At 40.9% G+C, this 21,182-nt stretch overlaps 1 long non-coding RNA gene across 1 annotated transcript in view; it reads left to right on the top strand.

The window, feature by feature from the left end:
* The first annotated feature begins 7,794 nt into the window (after positions 1–7,794).
* Positions 7,795–21,182, top strand: part of LOC119482217 — a 79,221-nt gene continuing 65,833 nt past the window's right edge. The window contains exon 1 of the long non-coding RNA XR_005205370.1: positions 7,795–8,109. This is a non-coding gene — a long non-coding RNA (uncharacterized LOC119482217). The remainder of the gene's footprint in view (positions 8,110–21,182) is intronic.

The following is a 21,182-nucleotide window of genomic DNA, read 5'->3' as shown; positions in this document are numbered from 1 at the left end:
TAAACTGTGCTGGCCTACATATCTTGTAAGAAAAGAACTGCGTGAACCCTTCAGGGTGTTAAACTCACAATAGCCTCAGAAAAAGTTCCAACAAATCTCAGGGGAAGATTGACACTCCCCGGCGTCTGCCTCAGTGCACCGCCCACATGGCACATTTTGCAGGACAACAAATCAAGTGGCTCACTCGCAAGGACAAGCGCTGTGAAAATGAAAGGGACACATAAAGCCCCGTTCTACCAGATCTGTCAGAATCCACCAACAGAGGGTCTCTTCTTCATAAGCCTCCCTGAGATAAAGTTATTACTTTCTGGAAGGGAATTACAGTAACAACAAAAAAAACACAAAAAAAAAACACAGAGCCCTCGGGCAGTTAGAAGTTGTTTGTCTCACCTGCACATTTGTCTAAATTCCCCCCATTTGTTTCATCTAAATTTGGTCCTGAGGCGATAGCATGCGGTGACGGGCGCCCTGCGGACGGCTTCAGATAAAAAAGGCTGAGGAGGAGTGAGCGGAGAAATAGCACAGGGGTGATTGACTCGGGATTACCGAGTCAACTCAGGTGAAATTCATGTCAGGAGAAGGTAGATAAGCTAATAGGCTGGCGAAGGAGGGAAATCTTTTTGGGCAATTTCTTAAAAAACGAATTAAATAGCATTAATGTGTTAGACTTTCTGGTGCCTGTCCTGTCTACCAGTAGCCCAGTCTTACAATATGAAAAGTTTAAGAAAGAAAAGTCACCCCTTATGAAAGAAGACAAATAATAAAGAAGCATAGTGTTGCAATAAGATTATATAGATGTGTTATTGTCTTTTCATCTCCAGAGTAGGACTGCAACTATCGATCATTTTCAGTAAACCTGCAGTTTGTTTTTGGCATCATTGGGCAATAAATTCCATAATAACCCTTTCAGCATATTGTAATTCAAGTGTTCTGAGAGACTTCTGCACCTCCTCTTGGCTCTGTTTTCAGGCTTTAAAAAAAATCTAGCCCGAGACGGGAGACTTTGGCCAATCACAGGTCATTTCAGAGAGAGAGCGTTGCTATTGGCTGTGCTCCGGCTGGTGACGATGCGTTGAGAGAGATAACTACCGAATGTGGTTGGTGCTAGCAAATTATTTTCAGTTGATTCATCAATTAACCGTCTTACTCTGGAGACCCGTGTTTATTTCCTAACTTGTGACTCATGAGGGGGAATGGCGGACTCCGCCACCAACTCTGAAAACTGTCATTGATAGGTAACTAATCCAGAGACTCGCATTTTTTTCCTAACACGTGACCAAAATCACCAAGTTTTACCGTAAAATATGGAAACATGCCTGCACACTGCTATCTTAATTGGTTTCTGTTCGTGTAGAATAAATAAAGGTATGGAATTACTATATTTATGGGGATTTTTTTAAGCATGTCATGCAGATTATTGTTACCCAGCACCAAAATTGTTTTAGCTGATGAAACAAAAATGGTTGTCCTAGGCTAATGAAATAGTTGAAGTCGTCTATTTCCTCAATTGACTTTCATGTTGCCTTCAGTTCATTATCTGCTAATGCACTTCACCAGCTTAGAGTGGCCGTGATGGATAAAAAAAAAAAGTACATGATCAATAATGTGAGCAAGTTTTGAACAAACTGTTGTAAGAAAAACAAAGCCATTACACCAAAGGTTGGTCATTAGTTACCATCACATCCTTTATATCTTTAAGCTTACAGGCAGAGTGATAATCATTGCAGAAGGAAGCCAAGCCATATCAGCAGTACTTTAATGCAGGAAAAAAGAACTACTTAAAGTGAGATGAATATCCTCCTTGTGATATTCAGTATTTTCTCTCCAGCCTTGTTCCAACTGGAAAGTGGTTGAAAACTTTTTTTCTCCATCCCTTATCTTCCCAGGAGCGATTTTACACTCAGACATTGAGAAAGCCTGTCCGGGGCCCGGAGGCACACGCTACCTGGTAACTAATGAAAATGAAACATTTGTTCTTTAGGGCACCTCACAAGCACACAGCCCAGCCCGCTGTTAGGCTCACACTAAAGACTGCACACCCTTTGATAGATTGGCGGGAGGGGGGTGTGAGAGCTAACTTTAGCCCTTAATGGTTTGAAATATGCTTGCGCTACAGTTTTTTTTCGCTGTGAGGCCAAATGATATCCCCTTTCTTGATGATTTATCAAGCCCATTCAGAGCCTTCCACGTCGGGGATAAATTGGCTCCTGCCTCGTAATGCCCTTGATGGATAATTGTCTCATTTTTCTTGATTATTCTATCTATATGGCTGTTGCTTAAAAATCAAAATGAATATCACAAACATAATGCCTCGGCCATTCTCGCCTCATATATCTTACATTATGTGACGGAGCTAATAATGGTCAGTGATTACGGGCACTCCAGATTCCAAATTAAGTGACGGCTTATAGAGGTTTGCGAGTGCAATTTGACCTTTGACCTCACGGGCTTTGCTCCGATCAAATTTAGCCGCTAGATTTATAGTGACGGCCATGAATGTGATCACCGCTCAAATTCCATTTTTATACGGCTGGTTTAGGACTCAGCAGCGTTAAAACTGCAGTCTCATGTCATGTCTCTGAACTTTCTTGTCATTTATTTTTCCTAAACCGACACCTACCTAAAGGTGCCAACTCAATACTAGGTATATAGAATTATAGTATCAAATAGTACACTCTGTGTCCACTTTATTAGGTACACCTAATGCAATATATAACTGCCATAAAGCCTACTTTCATGATGCCTGTCATCTTTTTGTTAATTTAATTGTATGTTTTAGCACTGAGGTCATAGTCAGTGATGGTGTTGTACAGGACGGCATTATATTCAGATGTGTTTTTAATATTCTGCACCCCTCATGTATGTAAATGAGGAGGACAAAAACACCCCTCAATGTAATATAGTCCAGTACAGGAATATAATACACATACAATGTAATTGAATTTATATATTTCTGTCACCAAAAACTGAACATTATGAGCTTCTTAGAGATTCATGTTGTTGTATTGGATTGCGTTCTGTGATTAGAGTTATAGTATGCAGTTTTGATAAGTTACAGTCCAGGTAAAACACAGTATACATTATTAGGACTGTCTCGAATACCATTTTTTTGGGCTACGACGTTTCGGTGAGAAACATTCGAAGCTTCGTAGCGTGGCGCGGTGAAGCAGACTGACATGTTCTTCTGTCTGTCCATCTCCCCCCGTTTCAGAGCCTGGACAGTGCCGCTGCACTACTGTATACACAAACACCTCTACGCACAACAAACAGTGATATCCGTATGTGTGAATAACTAATAATAATTCATGTTGAATATGAATAATGTGGTATTATGTCTTATTGGGCTATTTGGGGATTTATACATAATTTTTACATACTTATATAAAAAAAACAAAGCCTTCAGATACTGATTTGGAAGTTGATTACCATGGCAAATCTGGGTCAGCCTTATACATTTTTAGAAAACAATGCTGAAAACATGAGAAAATACTGTATAGTACTGAATTGCAGAGTTAGACCGTTAAAAAACATTTTTTCACTGTTTTTGTGTTCAGGATTTTTTTGGACAGGCCTGAAATCATGGCTCGATGACACACTGGTGCCATCCTTAGCGTAACCCTCCCTTAACATTATATTAAAATCTGGGGTGCGCATAAGAGCGTGCTGCATGCTGTGGGATTTCCTGGATTGGACCCACTGGCCAATCACAACCAAGTTATTTAAACTTGTGCTTACGTCACAGGCTCCGTAGCCTACTCCGTTGCTACTGTTGCAGCTGTAAAACTGGTGGATAAATTGTTTTGAGCGTAACAACCCCCACGAAATGACTGGTTTCACTATCAGGATTTGATCAATTCAGTCCAACAACATTTGCAGCTTTTTATAATCATTAAAATTTGGCTAGGTGGTTAATATTCTTAAAACTAATATTGTTAATATTCTGTGGTGACACAAACTCATTTATTTTTGCTTTACCCTGACTTTAAAATCTTTCTACAAAAGCAGACAAACCAAAGCTCTTCATAAAATAAGGTGCCTAAGTTTTTTTTTATTTGTTTACAATAGTAAATATAGTTACCTTATGAGCACTTGATACCGTTGCACTTACATGGTCTCTGCAGGAAATAATATTCATGTTCATCTTGCTTTTCCAAGAGGCCAACCTTTTATTGACCTCTATCAAAACACCGCGGTGACCTCTCACAATGAAAAATATCATTATGCTCCACAATGGGAGGCATCCAGGAACAAAATATCAAAACTAATAATAACATTTATATTAAAAAAAAGTGATGAAAGTGACACGAGTTTACTTTATTTGCAAAGTCATAACGCAATGTATTTCAATTTAGAACACATTAATATCTTATTTCATGCTCTCTCTGTCTGTTCCACTGGGCTGCTTTGTCCTTTCATATATTTGTGTTTTCGTCCCAGGCATACTCTTATTCAAAATAGGCAATTTTATTTTGACAGCTATTTGTATGTAAAGTGTGGAGGGGTGGGGTGGGGTGGGGGCCTTGTCATTGCCATTGCTCCTGTACTTTGCTACTTGCTGAAGCAGCCTTTTTTCTCCTGGAATAGTCTAAGACATCCTCCCAGTGGATTAGCCGTTATTCCTCACAATACTTTCTCAGCAAGGTACAGTTCAGAAATAGAAAAAGAGAAGGGAAAGCAGTTTCTGGCAGCTGACTCACTTTCCGACTACTATTTTTCTCTCTGGCGTTATGTCATTTCAATTTTTTCAATGCTTTGCATTCTATGCGTGTAATTGGAAGCACAAGGAAACTGTCCAACGAGTCAACCAACCACTTAATGAAAAGATAGTAATTGTCAATTCTACAGCTCAACTTGTACTTCCAGTGGAAACCATAACATATATATTCTACATACTACCTTCAATCTTTTTTACATCATGATGGGCACAGTATAAATGTCCACCCTCAGACTCAAGTCATACCCCTTGAGAATTGACTTGGGTTTGATTGAAATAACCTAAAGGTGTCAGTATATTCCAACTACTTATCAGATGCCCAAGAGCTTTGGAAACAATCCGACATTCACGACCACTTCACGCAGTGATTGGCCAGCTATGTGGAGGTGAGAAAGTAAGAAACTTCTCTCTCAAGCTTTCTTTTTTTATACTTCACACGACTATTTCTGTCCCTTTTTGTGTGTACAAACAAGTACAACACCATGAATGCCTTCCAGAAGAGATTGTCAGAAAGAGTTCGAGCATACTTGGACTTTACTTAAAGCAGTTTCCAACTTATTTAAAAAGCATACATTTAAGGTTGCAACCTATCCTACTTTTTGTCCCAATTAATCCATTGAAAATAAGTAGTTAGCACTGTCGCCTCAAGGCAAATCCACTGGCCGGCTCATGGGGCCTTTGTGTGTGGAGTTCTGCCCTGGATATCCAAAGCCATGCAGAGTGGATGAATTGGAAACTGGGCGACCTCTACAGGGGTTGTGGGATTGGTTCTAGCCCCCAGTCTTAAACAGAAGGAACCATAGAAAAATTAATGGATGCATATTTTGGATAGAGATTGGATATATACAACCAGAACTTGACTCTTACTTGTTCTGAATTGTCTTGTTTTGTATCTAGATTTGGGACCGGAAACCAATGACATAAGCCCCTTTTTCCATTCGCATGTGCTGGCTTGGCTTGACTCGGTTTGACTTGGTGCATCAGCCCAGCACGGCAGGGATTTGCATCTCCATTACAACAGGGCTACCGGCTTGAAGGAGTGTGTAACCATGGCTGTGACTAGTAGTCAAAGGAGCGGCTGTAAACCGGTCAATAAACACATTTCATTTCCTATATTCTTCACAATAAAAGTCCCATTATTTTGGTATTTGACCAGACTCCGGAGATGGTCCATCTCGGGTGCGATTTGTCACAACTCAGTGCCCCAAAACTGGTAATGGAAACGCAAATCAGCGCTGCATGTTTTGACTCGGCGCGGCCAAAAGTGCCAATGGAAAAGCCCTAATAGACTTCACTTAGTACAGTATTAGTACATTTACACTTAAACCTGTTGTGAACCTGTAAATACCTGTACCTGTAAATAGATTTTTTTCTCTACAATACTTATTCTTCCAATAAATGACTAGTAATGTATTGATTATTGCAGCTTTAGGACTACAGAATGGCTTAGGCAAAGCTGAATTAGACTCATAAGACATTCAATCTGTTTTCATTCAAAAGCACGACAAAAAAAGCTGTAAGCATTGTTGAAACAAGTATTAAAATACTGTTTGAAATAGGTGAAGAGTTAAATATTGTCTCATTATATTCTCTAATAAAGTAATCCATCATTATATCCTGTCAACTATGTTGGTAAGCAGGCGGACGCCCTCAGCGGATCCTCAACAGATGGCAGCCATCTTAAGGTGCAAACAACCTGCCGCTGAGGAGGGACAAATCCGTGGGAGCGGCACAACAAAAAAGAGAGTGGTGGCCAATATAAACAGGATTAGACAGTCTGTGGAATATTGTTTAGTCGTGACCATGATTTCACCACAGCAATTACATTTTCATTAATATTGCAAAGGAACAAACAGAGGAGCTGTAAGAGCAGATCAGTAGCAAAGTGAACCTCACTAGTCTTCAGTGCCAATCAATTATTCTATCTATCTTCGATTTAAATGTCCCAAATGGATTTAGGCATTTTAGTTTAAAGATAATTTTTACATCTTTCTGTCTCACTGGATTTAATCTTAAATGACAGTTATTACTGATTGCTCAACTTTGAAGGCTTTGGTAAATGTAAAGATGAAGAAAGTTACACATTTTGGGAAATGTACTATTTGTTTTTCTTGCAACTCTCACAGTTGTACGGTAAATATAATATAAAACTAGAATGGCACTCGGAGATTGTTGTTTATGTTGAGATCAGCTGTACGCAGCAGAGCATCGTAAAACACTTCATTGAAACTGGACAGAAACAAAGTAAAACTCACCTAAACCGTCGTCGTTACTCTTTTCCAACAATCACCAAGTGTACTTTGGTAGAACTCAACTGTAATTTCACAGAGTTTAATGTGAAAAAACGCCGAATCTACAGGTGCCCTCCCCTCCCCCATGCTCTCTCTCTGCCCCTCTCTCTGCAGACAGAAGGAAAGAGGCAGGGTTACACAACATGAACGTGTCATCAGTTACACTGCACATGTCTTAAAGCCTGTGGTGTTAATGCACAGGCTGAGCGGAGTTATTAAAAAAAAAATCCCAAAGCTGGATCATGATCCGGATCGACACCAACATCTAATGGATTGTTCATTGTGCCACACCCCACCCCTCCAAAAAAATTCATTAAAATCCATCGCAGACTTTTGGAGTAATCCTGCAAACGGACAAACCAACAAACAAACCAACACCGGTGAAAACATAACCTCCTTCCTGGGCCTTCAGCCTTGGCGGAGGTAACTATTGATTATTGAGCTGTAGCTCTGCTGGTAGCTTCGTGCTCACCATTGTCACACACATACGGTCTGTCAGCGCGGCGTAACTTCAGCAAGCTTCCGACAGACCGTGTGTGTGTGTGTTGTCGGTGGCTTTATAGCTGTGAATGTAGCTGTAGCAGACAGTGTGTCTACAGTTTATTTGTAAGTGAATAAATGCTACGAGGCTACCACTCCTCAGCTCAAGTGAGCTATAGACTGGAGCCAACTTTCTGTATCTGTGACGCCGGCTCAGACTCTCTTAAGGTGGACCAGCTTTTCTCCTTAAAGTGACAAGTTTTTCTCAGCTTTTTAATTAATTATTAACATTTCTTTTAATCAGTTAAGATGCTTAATGTTGGTTAAACGGTTAATTATTAACATCCCTAGTGTTTATAGAATCGATACAGTATCACAAAACATGTCACGATGCTCAGTATTTTCTATATTTCCTTACACCCCCTAACTTTCCCGAACAATTCCTTTTAAGAGTAACATAAAATGCAATGCTCTGAAAACGTTTTGATCTTTGCTTGTGCGTGACTGATAATGACATGACATGATAACACCTCTGCTTTTCATATGTTTCCGACCCTACAATTTGCAAATAATTGAAGGGTTGGTTCAATTCATCACAAACCAGGACAATTCCGATCCTGTAAGGTAATGGAAAGCACAGAAAAGCAAACAACATTCTCTTTATATAGGCTGTGAAATAAAGCTCTGAAACAAAAACCTTCCACCGCACCAGCTTTCGTATCACATTGAGCTGTTAAAATGTTCAGCATTTGTATTTCACCAGACGGTTGACTTTTTGCTCTCTGTCTTACATCTGTAGTTCATCACCATTATAGTGTTTGACTCTTGAACAAATCCCTACAGCGGAAAACCCTTCCGCCGTATTCAGCTCACGTGCTGCAATGTGGTCCTCGCCCAAGAAAAAAAAATCTTTTGAACCTTACAACAGCCATTCAGCGCAGAGCACCACTAAATAATATCCATCCATTAAATTTTCATAGGGCTTTTCTGGGCCCCTATTTTGTTCATTTTCTTGTTTATTTTCGAGGCAGTAAAAGGAGGTGCCCGGACGCTACCCGCATTGATATTTCTTTTTTTCCTCTCTCATGTCATGCCATTCAGTGTGCGGTTTCAATTATTCATGCGGTTCTTATCTATGAATGTATGATGTTTGACTGTGCAGAAAGCACTCAGCGAGTGTTTGTGTGGAACACGGCGAGGCGTCTGAGAAGCACGCTGACAGAGCGGCGTGTTAGGTGTTTAGGAATGGTCACGTTTGTAATCCATGGGCTAGGGGAAGTGAAACTCTCCTGTGTTTTCTAGCAGCTACAGTTTAGCTCATTCTTTTGTAGCTCAAACATTTATTAATGATATTATCTGGAAGAAAAACCAATAAATGTTTGAGGGGATTATTCCAACAGTAAAGCGAGGGGGGACTAATGCGGCAGAATTATCTCCGTTTTCAATCTTAGTCTTTGTGTGCGCAGGCGTTCATGCAAATGCATCATGACTACAGTACGTTCGCTGGGTGTCCTGTAAGGCTGTGCACACTCTGGGGAGATTACAAGTTTCAGAATACGCATGAATATTTTCAGAGTGAATATGGGGTGGGACGGGGTGAGTGCCGAAGGGTGAAAACCAGCGTGCGTGGTGTCAAAGCGGAGACACAGTGTCCACAGTGCATTCAGGGAGATGCAGGCAGGGAGGCAGCCCCCTTTTTTCTCCCAGAAGCACTTCAATGTTTTATTTATCAGGGGTGGCAAAGCAAGCGGTGTGTTTAACTCGACAACAACCGCAAACAGCAGCAGAAATCTCAGCGTGCTTTCTCTCTCGGCCCCCCCGACAAGCCGGGGAACTTTTGTTTTTAGAAATAATGTGTAGGAGAAAAAAAATGTTCGTCCTGTGATTCACTTTCCTCAATAAGCTGCAAATAGCTCAGCTGCTCCGGCGTAACCTCCACTACAGGACAAACAAAAAAGAAGGGAAAATATTTCAAGAAATAACAGTGGTGACATTCAAGGTAATACGTGATTGATTTAGGTTTAATTCCGCAAATATAATTGTCAGCAAGATTGCGAAGATGTTACACGAAGCAATTATATGCTCATGAAGTAATTGCATTTCTTTATGCGTATTTGGATCTAATGAGAATTACAGCGCTGATTGTGATTATTAACCCTATCATCCAGTTTATTAACTTCTCCTTTTGATAGCCACCGAAACAGATAACCCAACTGGCGGTTGGAAAGAAGTCATTTACTTTATAATTAAAGGCAATTAGTGAATCAATTACAGCTCGATCGGACCTGATGGGAAAGAAAACAAAATGGCACGAGCCGCGCGCAGGGCTGTATTTGCAGATAGGCTCCATTATGGTCCCATCAAACATAAAGCCCGATAATTGAACCTGGGGTTAAAGCAAAAAATCAATTTCTAATCATGGATTGTCATATCCCCAGTGTCCGCGCTAGCATAGCGCCTATTTTTCAAAATTTCCCTGCCATGGAGGGCATGATGCCGTCTTAAATTAAACGTGTAAATATCTGTCACTTTCAGGCCTTCGAATGTCATATGACAGTGCTGCCAGGAGAGATATATGGCACCCTATAGATAGGAGCCAATTTTTTCGAAATCCATTACAAACAGGCCCCCAATCACTGAAAAAAAAAAAGGCCCTTGAGTTTTGCTCTGTTGATATATGACCTTTTGTACAAAGTTATTTTTCCCTCCTCCCTCCTCTATCTGTTCAATCAGAGTAATTTTCTGATTAAATGAATTAGATCCCAGTTTCACCCTTGTGGATTATGACATTTTAATCATGCAGTTTTGTGCTTTTACGACCTTGTTTATTCCCATCCTAAAACATTCTCCCTTTTGATATTGGTGTGTTTAAAACTAAGTAAATAGAGTCACTAATCAGTGTAATTTCCCTCAATGGCAGTTTATACAAAGGCATCCTATTTTGTTTTTCTGAAAAGGTTGCAGGGGAGTAGTACGACAAATGGGTAATGGAAAACGCAACCCCTCCTAACCCAAACTCGACACTAAACACAAGTATGGTAGGTGCCTGCCTGCTTGTTTTTTTCAGTTATATCACTCTGTGGTCAGCGCGGTCAGTAATGCCTTTTGTTTGAAACAAGATCACACCTTAAGCCAAGGTTCTCCTTTAACTCTGTAGAAGAGGCAACAACAGATTGAACAATTTGTGCAATAGGAGAGTAAAGAATACTGACGTCTTTCTGTTTATGCACCAGTGGTGGAAGAAGCATTCAGATCCTTTACTTAAGTAGAAGTACCAATACGACAATGTAAAGATACTGTACTACAACCGATGCATCAATGCATACTCTAAAGCAGCATTTTACAACTGTAACTGGTGGAGGTGTTGTAACCAGTGGGCAACTTCTGGGTATGAAAAGTGAAGCCAATGCTGAAGTGCCTTAAACCTGCATTCTTTCTAATAGCCAGCAGGGGGCGACTCCTCTGGTTGCAAAAAGAAGTCTGATTGTATAGAAGTCTATGAGAAAATGACCCTACTTCTCACTTGATTTATTACCTCAGTAAACATTGTAAACATGAGTTTATGGTCTCAATCGCTAGTTTCGAGTCTTCTTCAATACAGCATGATGTTCATTTAGTAAGTTATGGTCCCACTTACAGTCAAATAGACCATAAAGCAGGGGATGCATTAGGGCGTCGCTACCTTGTGATTGACAGGTCGCTACCACGGCGTTATCGTGTCTAGCAGGTAACCCTAAAATTGTGAAATCTGGCAAATCTTGCAAAAACTTTAGCAAGACTCGCTGCCCGACGACCTGTCCTAACCTTAACTAATCAAGGTCAATGCCTAACCTAAAGCCTAACTCAACTCATGGGTCACCTTCTAGACACGACCCTAAATATGTTTTATTAAGCTTTCAGTTGTATTTAGCTCCACTCTCTCGTGTCACTTCTGGTTGCAAAAAAACCAAGATGGCGACGAACTCGAGGCTTCAAAACAGCAGTCCACAAACCAACGGGTGACGTCACGGACGACCTCCACTCCTTATATACAGTCTATGGTTTTAACTTTATGTACTGTTAGGCTGTTTGGTCCATTGGTTCCCAACCTAGAGGTCGGGTCACAAGATAAATCTGAGGGGGTTGTGAGACGATGTGGAGTAGGACAGGAGTCCTACCACATTGTTCCTCCTACAAATTCAAATTGGAATTCATAAGCAATAAAACACACATACGCTCAGGGGTTTTGCTTACTTAGTCTGGTTTGACCAGCTTATGGTGGCTAACTTTAGCAAACTTTAGATCGATATTACTCTGTAACAGACATTACTGAGTCAGTTCGCTGATGCTATGACTCTATTTGTGCTACTGTTGGACTACCTTTTGGCATTTACCATCATCCTGTCACTGTCACTTGTAGCCACAGTGGCTGCTGTTCAGCAAAAAAGTGCATTGACCCGCTTTGAATGAAATGATCTGAGAGGTTAAGAGAAGAAATTTGGTAAAAAAAAAACCTTGTACTGTAGTACTTGAGTAAATATAATTAGTTACTTTCCACCACTGCTATACACAGAGCATGATTTCAAGGCTTTTCTACTGTGGCTTGACAAAATTAAATAGAGAAAAGGATGTTTTTTTTCTACCAGTATTTGTTGTTTGTGCTCAGAGAGTGTCCTTGTAGCTGCTTTGGTCAATAATGAATTTATTCACAATACTAAAACTGAGACATGAAGCGCTGCATCGAGTGATAAAATAATATGTTTTTGAAGGTGCTTGTGAAGTGCACGGGCTTACATCATCAACAGACGGCCTCATGCTAGGCAACAAGCTGCTCAAAGTTGCCTGGGTAGGAGATAATGACTATTTGCTTTTCCAACAGCTTTTGCTGACATGCCAAAAGCTCTTCATAGAGAGTTTGGAGTAACAAATACAGGAGAAAAAGACGTCGGTGGACGCCGGCCACCATATGCTGCAGCGCTGAGTGGTGTTGTTCAGTTCACCTGCCATTTTTTTGTGTTCGCTATTTCAGCCTCTTCCCTCAGCCTGTGATGATTCATGTCGTTAAGCACACAGATAAAAAGACTCGAAAGCTTTTCAAGAGCTTTCCTCTAATTTCTGTACTTTGCAGTGCAGGGTCAGGCGGTGCCGGGTCACGGATAACGAACACCCCTTCCATACTTTCCACTTAGCGCCCGTCTATTCCAGCAGGAGTAATACATTGGATGATTTGGATTGAGGGAATAGTAGCAGTGCAGTCAGGTCAGAGACCTCTTCTTTGGGTTTGCTCGTTATTATTTTTTCACCTTGTTAGCCTTAACACATGGCCGAAGCTCTGTTAGCAAGATCTCACTACGTCCAGATCAATGCCTGTGCAGAAGTGAAACACCAAGTTTTTGGGGGAAGCTATAGCACTTTCGGGCATTTCACCCCATCAGATGTGTGAAATAATTGGCCCAGGGCACGACCACGGTTACGCTGTTTCAGCTCCTCATCCCCGCACGAAATGTAAGAACACTTCAACACAAAGCCAGTGAAACATGATGAGGGTTTGTTTCCACTCTCATTGTTGGATGTTGATGAGTGATTTGGAGGACGTGAGTGAGATTTTAAATCTGGGTTCCAACTGGTTGTAATTGGAAATATTGTGGATGAGATCAATAGTCGTATAAAACATGCAGTTTGGGCGTTTTTGTTGTTGTTTTTGTAAAATCTGTATTTTTTTTTTATGGAACCTTATCATTGAAGGAACCCTTTCCTTAAAGGTACAGTGTGTAACATTGAGGGGGATCTATTGGCAGAAATGGAATATTAATAAGTATGTTTTCTCTTTGTGTTTTTGTGTTTTCGTGTCGGCCACTGTAGTTCTTCTACACGCTTGGCATATGGGATACGTTTCAGTTGATTGCAATCTGCAACCTCACTGCTAGATGCCACCAAATCCTACACACTGCACCTTTAAAATATATATATATATATATATATATTCTACATGTACCCATTCACGACTAAGATGACTAGATGTAAAAGTCGAGATCAGTGAAATTCATGAGTATTCATTTATTTTGGTTATTTTGAAATAGTGCCATTCAAAATATAATTAACATTTGGAATTATTTAATACATTGAAATTAAAAGAACTGAGGGACATTTTTATTACACAATAGTTATAATTTGTGAATTTCTAATGTAGATACCTTGGTCGCATACAAAAAATCATTAGTCATTGATATAATGGGACATTTAAAGGGTATTTTTCAACCTATTTCCCCATGTTTTTGTGTCTAAGTGACTAATGGAGACAACAATTTTTGAAATTGGTCCAGTATTGAGGGAGAACGCTGCAGCCACCAGCCGTTAAATGGGCTGTAATGTAATCACTCAGGGCAATTCCTACCGTCAATGTACGTCCACTAAAAGTGCTTGTGTCTGACAACATTATGGAAAGGACCCGGTCTAAAAAATACTGAAGTTACCCTTTAAAGGGGAACAATGCCCATTTTTAAAATGCATATATGTTCTTCCTATGGTCTAAGGCAGTCCAAAAAATATTAGTAGACATGAACAACTCTCTCCCAAATCCAATAACTAGAGTGATAAAACTCAAACTCAAACTCAAACTGTTTCACAACTGAGAACACTATAATAGAATAAAGCTCTTTTGGGTAGAAGAAAAAAAAACAACACAAAACCAGTCTTCATTCATTGTCTATGGGGCAGCTCCAGACTTTATACCCGATTACATCACAAGTTTGAGACCTACTTCTCTGGTTTCTGGCTTTGAGAGAGAGGAGCTCATGCTCACAAATATTGATTGAACTTTCCTAAGTCATGGGAATAACATATTGGAAGTCTTAATGTAGGTGGTGTTCCCCTTTAAGTTGTTGACTTGCAGTTTTTGAAGTAATCCTAAATGGCTTGCGTTCAATTTGTCATATATCCACTGCACTAATTGCGAATCCCACCATTTTACCACAGCATGTTGGCACAATCTGTCATCTGCAAGCCATGCAACCATTAAAAAAGCAATTATCTACATGTTTTACCATGAGTATAACAGGAAGACAGATCTTTCTGAGGTAAAATACTTAGCGGTGGAGGATGTTTCTTTTAGAGAATGGAGGAGGTTTGAGTCATGTAACAATGCAGTAGATCCTACAGCTCATGTTTATACATACTGTGCAGATGTATGAGGTTAAGCAACTTAATCTAGACCTTGCTGTAAAGCCTCAAACAATATGTTCCCTTCTGTTTGCTGCGTCATCAGTGCAGACAATGGGAACAAAATTATGTTGCTATTTCAGCTGTTCTGTTGCTCATCTATGACAATGAAATACATTATGTGAACTTAACAAGAGATCTACAGAGAATAATGTAAAAGTAGAAGCACATGACCAGAAGAAAAACAGCTTTGTGCTGGTTAAGATGCCAGTTTCCCATTGGTTCCACCACAGGTGATGCAGACACGAGGAGGAACTTTTTGAGTGAGAAATAGAGGAAAAATATCGACAGTGAAATGTCAAATCTCAGACTGACTGGGCTTCAGTGAAGACGTACACTAGACTTTCCCTTCAGCACCATGTCTACCTGCACTTTCTATTTGGGGATGGCTGAGGCACACAATGTGCAGGCAGCTTCATCTTATGTCTTTTCACCTTTGCTGTTTTTTGCCACACAAACTGACTTCGATGAAGTTATTGTTGTAAATGTCAAACTAGAACATCCAACAGTTGCAAACATGAGTAGTCATTATGATTCTCAACAACATTAGCATTTATTTGGAGTAATTTTCTTGCTGCGTAACAAATATATGTATCCAATGTTCACTCTTCTTTTTGCCCTTTTTTGGTCTCCACCACCACCAGGAAAATATGTGGCTCTTTAGCTTTTAAATGCTCCACTATGTTCTCATACACTGTTCGTAGCTATAGCTACGAAAAGCTTGGATTGATCCAACAAACACAGGACTTTCAACCAGGAGACTGGTGTTCCTGTCCCAAAGTGTTGAGTTTTTTTGAAGTTAGGTACGTTTGTGACGTGTTTTTTCGTACTTATGTTACGTCGTTTAAGTATGTATTTTACTTAGTTCACGTAGTTATTTTAAGCCTAACCATGATGTTTTTGTGGTTCAAGTGGTTTTGTTGCCTAAACTTAACTGCGACCATTTCACGGTAACGACGTGGCCTTGAATGACATGCGAAACGCCTAAAATGTTGTGCTATTTATTCGCCTTTCAATGAGACCGGGTTGTGAATATGCAGTACATGAAGAACATTACCAGAACAAAGTGAGGTGTACAAAATGGCAACATTTCTGGGCTTTTAATGATTAATGTTGAGGACCCAACACAGACAGATGGATTGAATAGTTTCCAACCTGCCTAATCCAGTTCTGACAAAATTTGTGTTTCTTTAAGCGTGAGGATGGAGTGGAGCAACTCAACATGCAGTAATGCTTCAAGCAATGGAGTAAACCTTTTCTCTTTTTAATGTCCAATCTGGCCATCCAAACATCATTAGCAAAATTATGAAACATATATGCGCGTTCCTGGATACAAACTCTTGTATGCACACGTGCAAATTCCACCTCATCTGGTATTCAAAGCTTCTCAACTGCCAGAATAACCTGTGACGTCTGCCCCCCAAGCCAGCCACTGTTTGCTCCCTCTTCTTACAACTCATATGCATAGCTCTTCTTTGAGGTCGGCCTCTATCATAACTGGAGGGTAAAGTCTTCCCTTGAGAGACAACACACACTCTCTGAACTACAATGCAGCCTGTGTATAAGAGGTGCTGATGGAGCAGCCTTGAAGAAAGAAAGCAGAATGAACATTTCAGATAACTGCTGCAACTGTCAATCTCCCCGGTGGACAACAGATGGCTGTTAAAGAAATAGTTTGGGTGTTTTGTAGTGGGGGTTGTATGAAGTACTTATCCATAGTCAGTGTATTACCTATATTAGGTGACGATCCCAGTTTGGAGAAACAGACAGGAGTTACTGGATGGAACCAAAGAAATGTACAGTTGTGGACGGGGCTGGCAGCAAAAAAGTATTTTAGCCACCTAAATAAAGACCCCAAAAAAAAATCAATATCAGTTTAGGTGTACGCTATATTTACAATATTTTCGCCTGTTTACCTTGTCGTCAGACAACCATTCCAGATGGGGAACTGAAGTTATTTTATACATCTATGCTCTCTCTAAAGCCACCAGGCTCCATTTAAAAAAAAAAAAAAAAAATCAATTTCACCTCGATCGAGGCAGCGGCAGGCAAGCAACTCCCGTGTTCTGCAAGGTAAAATTGCTGTAGTCTGGTTGCTTAGCATAGATATCAGCTTCAGTTCCCTGTCAGAAACAGACTGTATAGGTGTCTCACGGCAAGGTAAACCTTCGAAAATATTCTGAATATAGCGTACACTTAAACTGAAATCGATTTTTTTTTAGGTGAGTCTTTCTTTTACGTGGCTAAAATATGCTGTCGGCCCCGTCCACAGCAGTCCATTGCTATGTTCCTATGTGGTACCTCCTATCTGCTTCTCCAATCAGAATCAGAATCAGAATCGTATTTATTGCCAGGTGTAAGAGGTATACACTAGGAATTTGCTTTGGTTATGTTGGTGCAAGTCAAAACAGTATAATAACAAAAGAATAGATAAACGTTAGAATAAAATAAGAATAAAAAATTGAAATTCTACTAATATACAATATACAAAATAAGTAATAATAAAAAAATAATAACACCTGAACTATCCCTTTTAATGCAATAGAAATATTCCCCCCTTGTTAGACCAGTCAAAGTTGGCACAAAAAAAAAAATGACGCACAGAATGCATGAAAAGATGATGGGTACACAAGATGTCCAAGCAAAGCAAGTCAGCCTCGTATTTATTCACAAACTGCGACGGAAATTAATGATGTTTGCTAGCATGTCACAAGCATGGCTGAGGAGCAACTAGGTGGTGTCAGGAAATCATTTATGGGAGGTGTCGACTTCATGGATTACTCTCTAACATTCCTGTAATGGCCACTGACTGGGCGGCCTGCAAGGCTCATAAAACACATCAAACCAACCCATCTTTTCCCCCGGTGCTCATCCAAAGGTGCCATAAATTGCGGGTGTAAAGGGCATCAGATGACCCCCACCTTCCTCCCCCTCACTCTTCATATTATCCTTCCTGGATTTGTATCTCCCCGTTGGCTGCATCTCATCAAGGCAACCTCTTGATGATCACCATCTTTTTCCTTCATTTGTTGTTTTTGCTTTTGGACCCTCCTTAATTAACTACCTCATGAATGTGGCACTTCAACATGGCTTAGGATCACGATTTGTGAATGGGGGGGGGGGGCCCGGGGCGGTGGAAGCAGCGATAATTATGATAAGTGATTTGTGCACTCGTGCAACTCCTCGAGTTAGGCCTCTTTTGATGTCCTTCGCTTAGCCGCCTCGCTTGTTAAGTTCTGCTAAGCCTGCATTCTCATGAAGACACCACTTACTGCTCTAATAATGCAACTTTCACTTTAAATGGATTGGCCTTTTTTCTTTACCAGTAATTGGTATTTTACAGTAAATTGGATTGTATTACGGTGGAAAGCCACTTGATCTAAAACTCAAGATGGGGGAATTGAACTTTTTTCGGTTTGTTTCAGTGCAATTGGAGGGGATAAGAGGGAGAGAATGGGGGACAAATGAGAGCGGCAGCATCACCCGCCAGGTGACTATCCTAATGGTTAGACTCCGCCACCTTCCCTGCACTTCTCCTGTTGATTCTTTTTTTTTTTTTTTTCACTCAGTGAAAAAGAGGCTGGCGGGCATGCATTTGATGTGTTAAAGGTAGATGGTTGAGGAGTGCTGACTTTGCATAGTACTCTAAAGATAGAGGATGATGCATGGAGGCAGCGAGGGAGAGGGAGGTTGCGAGGAGACTGCTGAACTCTCCCTCTCTTTTTTTCCTGGAAGCGCGCCAGGCATCGGGGCCTTCAGCAGGCCCTGTTAATGATGCAGTGTTGCCAAGTGGCAGACTTTTAAAGGCTACCTGCCATATATCTCTCTCTCTATCCGAGTGCTCGGCTGGGGGAGGAGGTGCGCCTCAGTCCCCACATGTCAGCGCAGGCACTGACAGGTGCCATGTGGCGACGAGGGCCATCGTCAGTACCCATCTTCCTCAAATTGGCCCCCTCGCTGAGTATCACACAGTCCGGTGGCAAAGTATATATAACACACTGAGATACCGAAGCTTCTCTTCTCTCAATTTTGGCAACGATTTCTTCGTTGCTCAGGCGTTATTGATGTGCTGGAATGCGGCATGCATATTTGTTTGTATGGATGTGCTTGAGGATTGTATCCGTGTTGTGTGCATGTGTGTTTGAAAAGAGCCTGAGGTATGACCGCACTATCTCTTTGCCACCCGTGGGAAGAGCCATCAAGTTTAGAAAAGCAGTCAACTCAGTCGATGTTCTGCTGCTGCTGCTGCTTGCTGGGAGTGACTCACACAGGTTTGGGGTTTTGGAACATTATATTTTAAGCTGGTAGAGGAAGCTGCTGTACTATCTTCAACAACACTGTACAGTATATATGATTTAGAGTGATTATGTGTTCTTTTGTACTGTATGTAAAGTAAATGGGACATTTTCAGCTCATTATTGCACAAAAAAGGCGTATGAATGGCACGTAATTTGCAAGGCATTTAGCGTGCAATAAGAATGCCATTCTTGCTTTTGGTGTGTCATTTAGTACGCCGTGTAGTCTGTACTGACTGCAATGTAAATGCATGCTTGTTAATATGCCACGCTCAGAGCTAGTGTTGTAGAATAAAAAGCGACAAAGGCCACTTATGATTGGAGGGAGGCGAGGTGGATGGGTCCAACAAACACAGGACCATCAACCAGGAGAAAGGTGTTTGATACCGGTGTTTTGTAAGTTATGTTAGTAACGCTCGTCACGTGTTTTGTAGTGACGTTTGTGACGTGTTTTCTGTACTTATGTTACGTTGTTTCTGTACGTATTTTACTTAGTTTACGTGCTCATTTGAAGCCCAACCATTCTGTTTTTCATAAACCTAACTAACTTGTTTTGTTGCCTAAACCTAACTGCAGACGTTACCGTAGTTTTGTTGCGTGGGCATAGAAATGACACGCGAAAAAGTCTAAAATATGTCTTCATGACACGTGGATTGTAGTACGAAAAATTATTTTTTTATGTAACAACATCTCACGAGTCTTGTTGTCGCCGTGAGGTTGCCAGGCAACCACTGTGAATTCCAGGAAGTCACCATGACTGACTGCTTGACAAAGAAATAGCAACAGCACGTATGTCGCTGTAAAACTACAATTTTCACATATCTGTTTGTGTACAGATTAAACGAATGTGATGTATTGTGTTAATAAGCCAGCTTCAGAGCTGCTGGTAAGAGTATTTTTTGGACTTTGGACAGAGCTGAGCTAGCTGTTTCCCCCTGCTTCTAGTGTTTATGCTAAGCTATGCTAATTGCCTCCTGTCCCTCGCAGATATTAGTTTGGTTTAAATGTCAGCCACATAAGCTCTGCTGCTGATATTCTATTAGAAGCTACATCATTTTGGCTAAATGTGGCTATGGCTTAACCGCTAAGAAGTATTTATTTGCCGTGGCGCTCTACGCTCTCCTACTTTAAATTCTCACAGCTTTGTAAAGCAGTTGCGAGGGTTTACACATGCAGCCCCTTCCAAGTTGCATGAATCCTTCACACATAGCCTACTATACGACATGCAAAAATGTGTTATAAGGCATTTATCACGCAATTTACAGCGGCGTGCTCAGTAAGTAAGTGGGGAAAGTGCGTGCACACATTAGAAGTGTTCGTCTGTGTGGGTCCGCCGATAGAGAAGCAGCCGAGAAACGGATCACTTCTTTCTCTTCCTCTCTCGCTCGCTCTTACGCTCTCACTCTCTCTTCAATCTCGGTAATGCAGAGAAGAGCCCTGAGCTCTTTTACGTGCAGACACAAGCAAAAAGCTGCATTAAGGGGGACAGAGGGGAGATTTCATTGGAGAAGTAAGCTGATGAGGGGGGGGGGGAAACTAGAGCGGAAAAAAATAGGGGAGGAATTTCACCTTAAGAAAGTGAGCTCTGTAAAAAATGCAAATGATGTTGGCTCAACTAATATTCCACACATTAGGAACAGTAGCAGGGTGTAATTGAGTACTCAGATGTAAGATATTACCCTCAGCAGTAAGTCCTTAACGTGATTCTCTCTCTATGATTTTTTACTAGATTTGGAGGGCGGCCAGAAACACTATAGCCTGAGCTACCGAAATGCAACATGCTCATAACTGTTATACGAGGATGGCGGCGGAGTGCGGGAGCGCATACGTACAAGTATAGGCGAATCAGTACTTCTGAGTCACTGGCCCTGTCTTGCATTGTTGTAGGACGCGTGGGAGTGATTCACCATTGTGCCTCCATATCTCTGTTGCCAGCTTGGCTGTCCCTTCACTGCTGATCTGTGAGATTTAGAATTGCTCCCAGAGTGCTTTTCTAATCTTTTTCTGTTTCTCTTTTTCCGGGGGGGGAGGAGGGGGAGGGATGTAACCCGCAGACAAAATGTTTCCCTTTGGTACCTTTATATCCATTTACTGGCTGTTTTATTCCTATACTTTTAATGCAGTTTAAGAGTAATACATGGAGACGCCGGTCCAGAGCGTGACCTCTTATACAGTGGATGCTGCAATAATGAAGATCTCTTTTTA

Source organism: Sebastes umbrosus, chromosome 22 (assembly GCF_015220745.1).
Source record: "Sebastes umbrosus isolate fSebUmb1 chromosome 22, fSebUmb1.pri, whole genome shotgun sequence".
Taxonomy (NCBI): Eukaryota; Metazoa; Chordata; class Actinopteri; order Perciformes; family Sebastidae; genus Sebastes; species Sebastes umbrosus.
The sequence above is the reverse complement of the archived record's forward strand: the minus strand, read 5'-3'. Positions and strand labels throughout refer to the sequence as shown.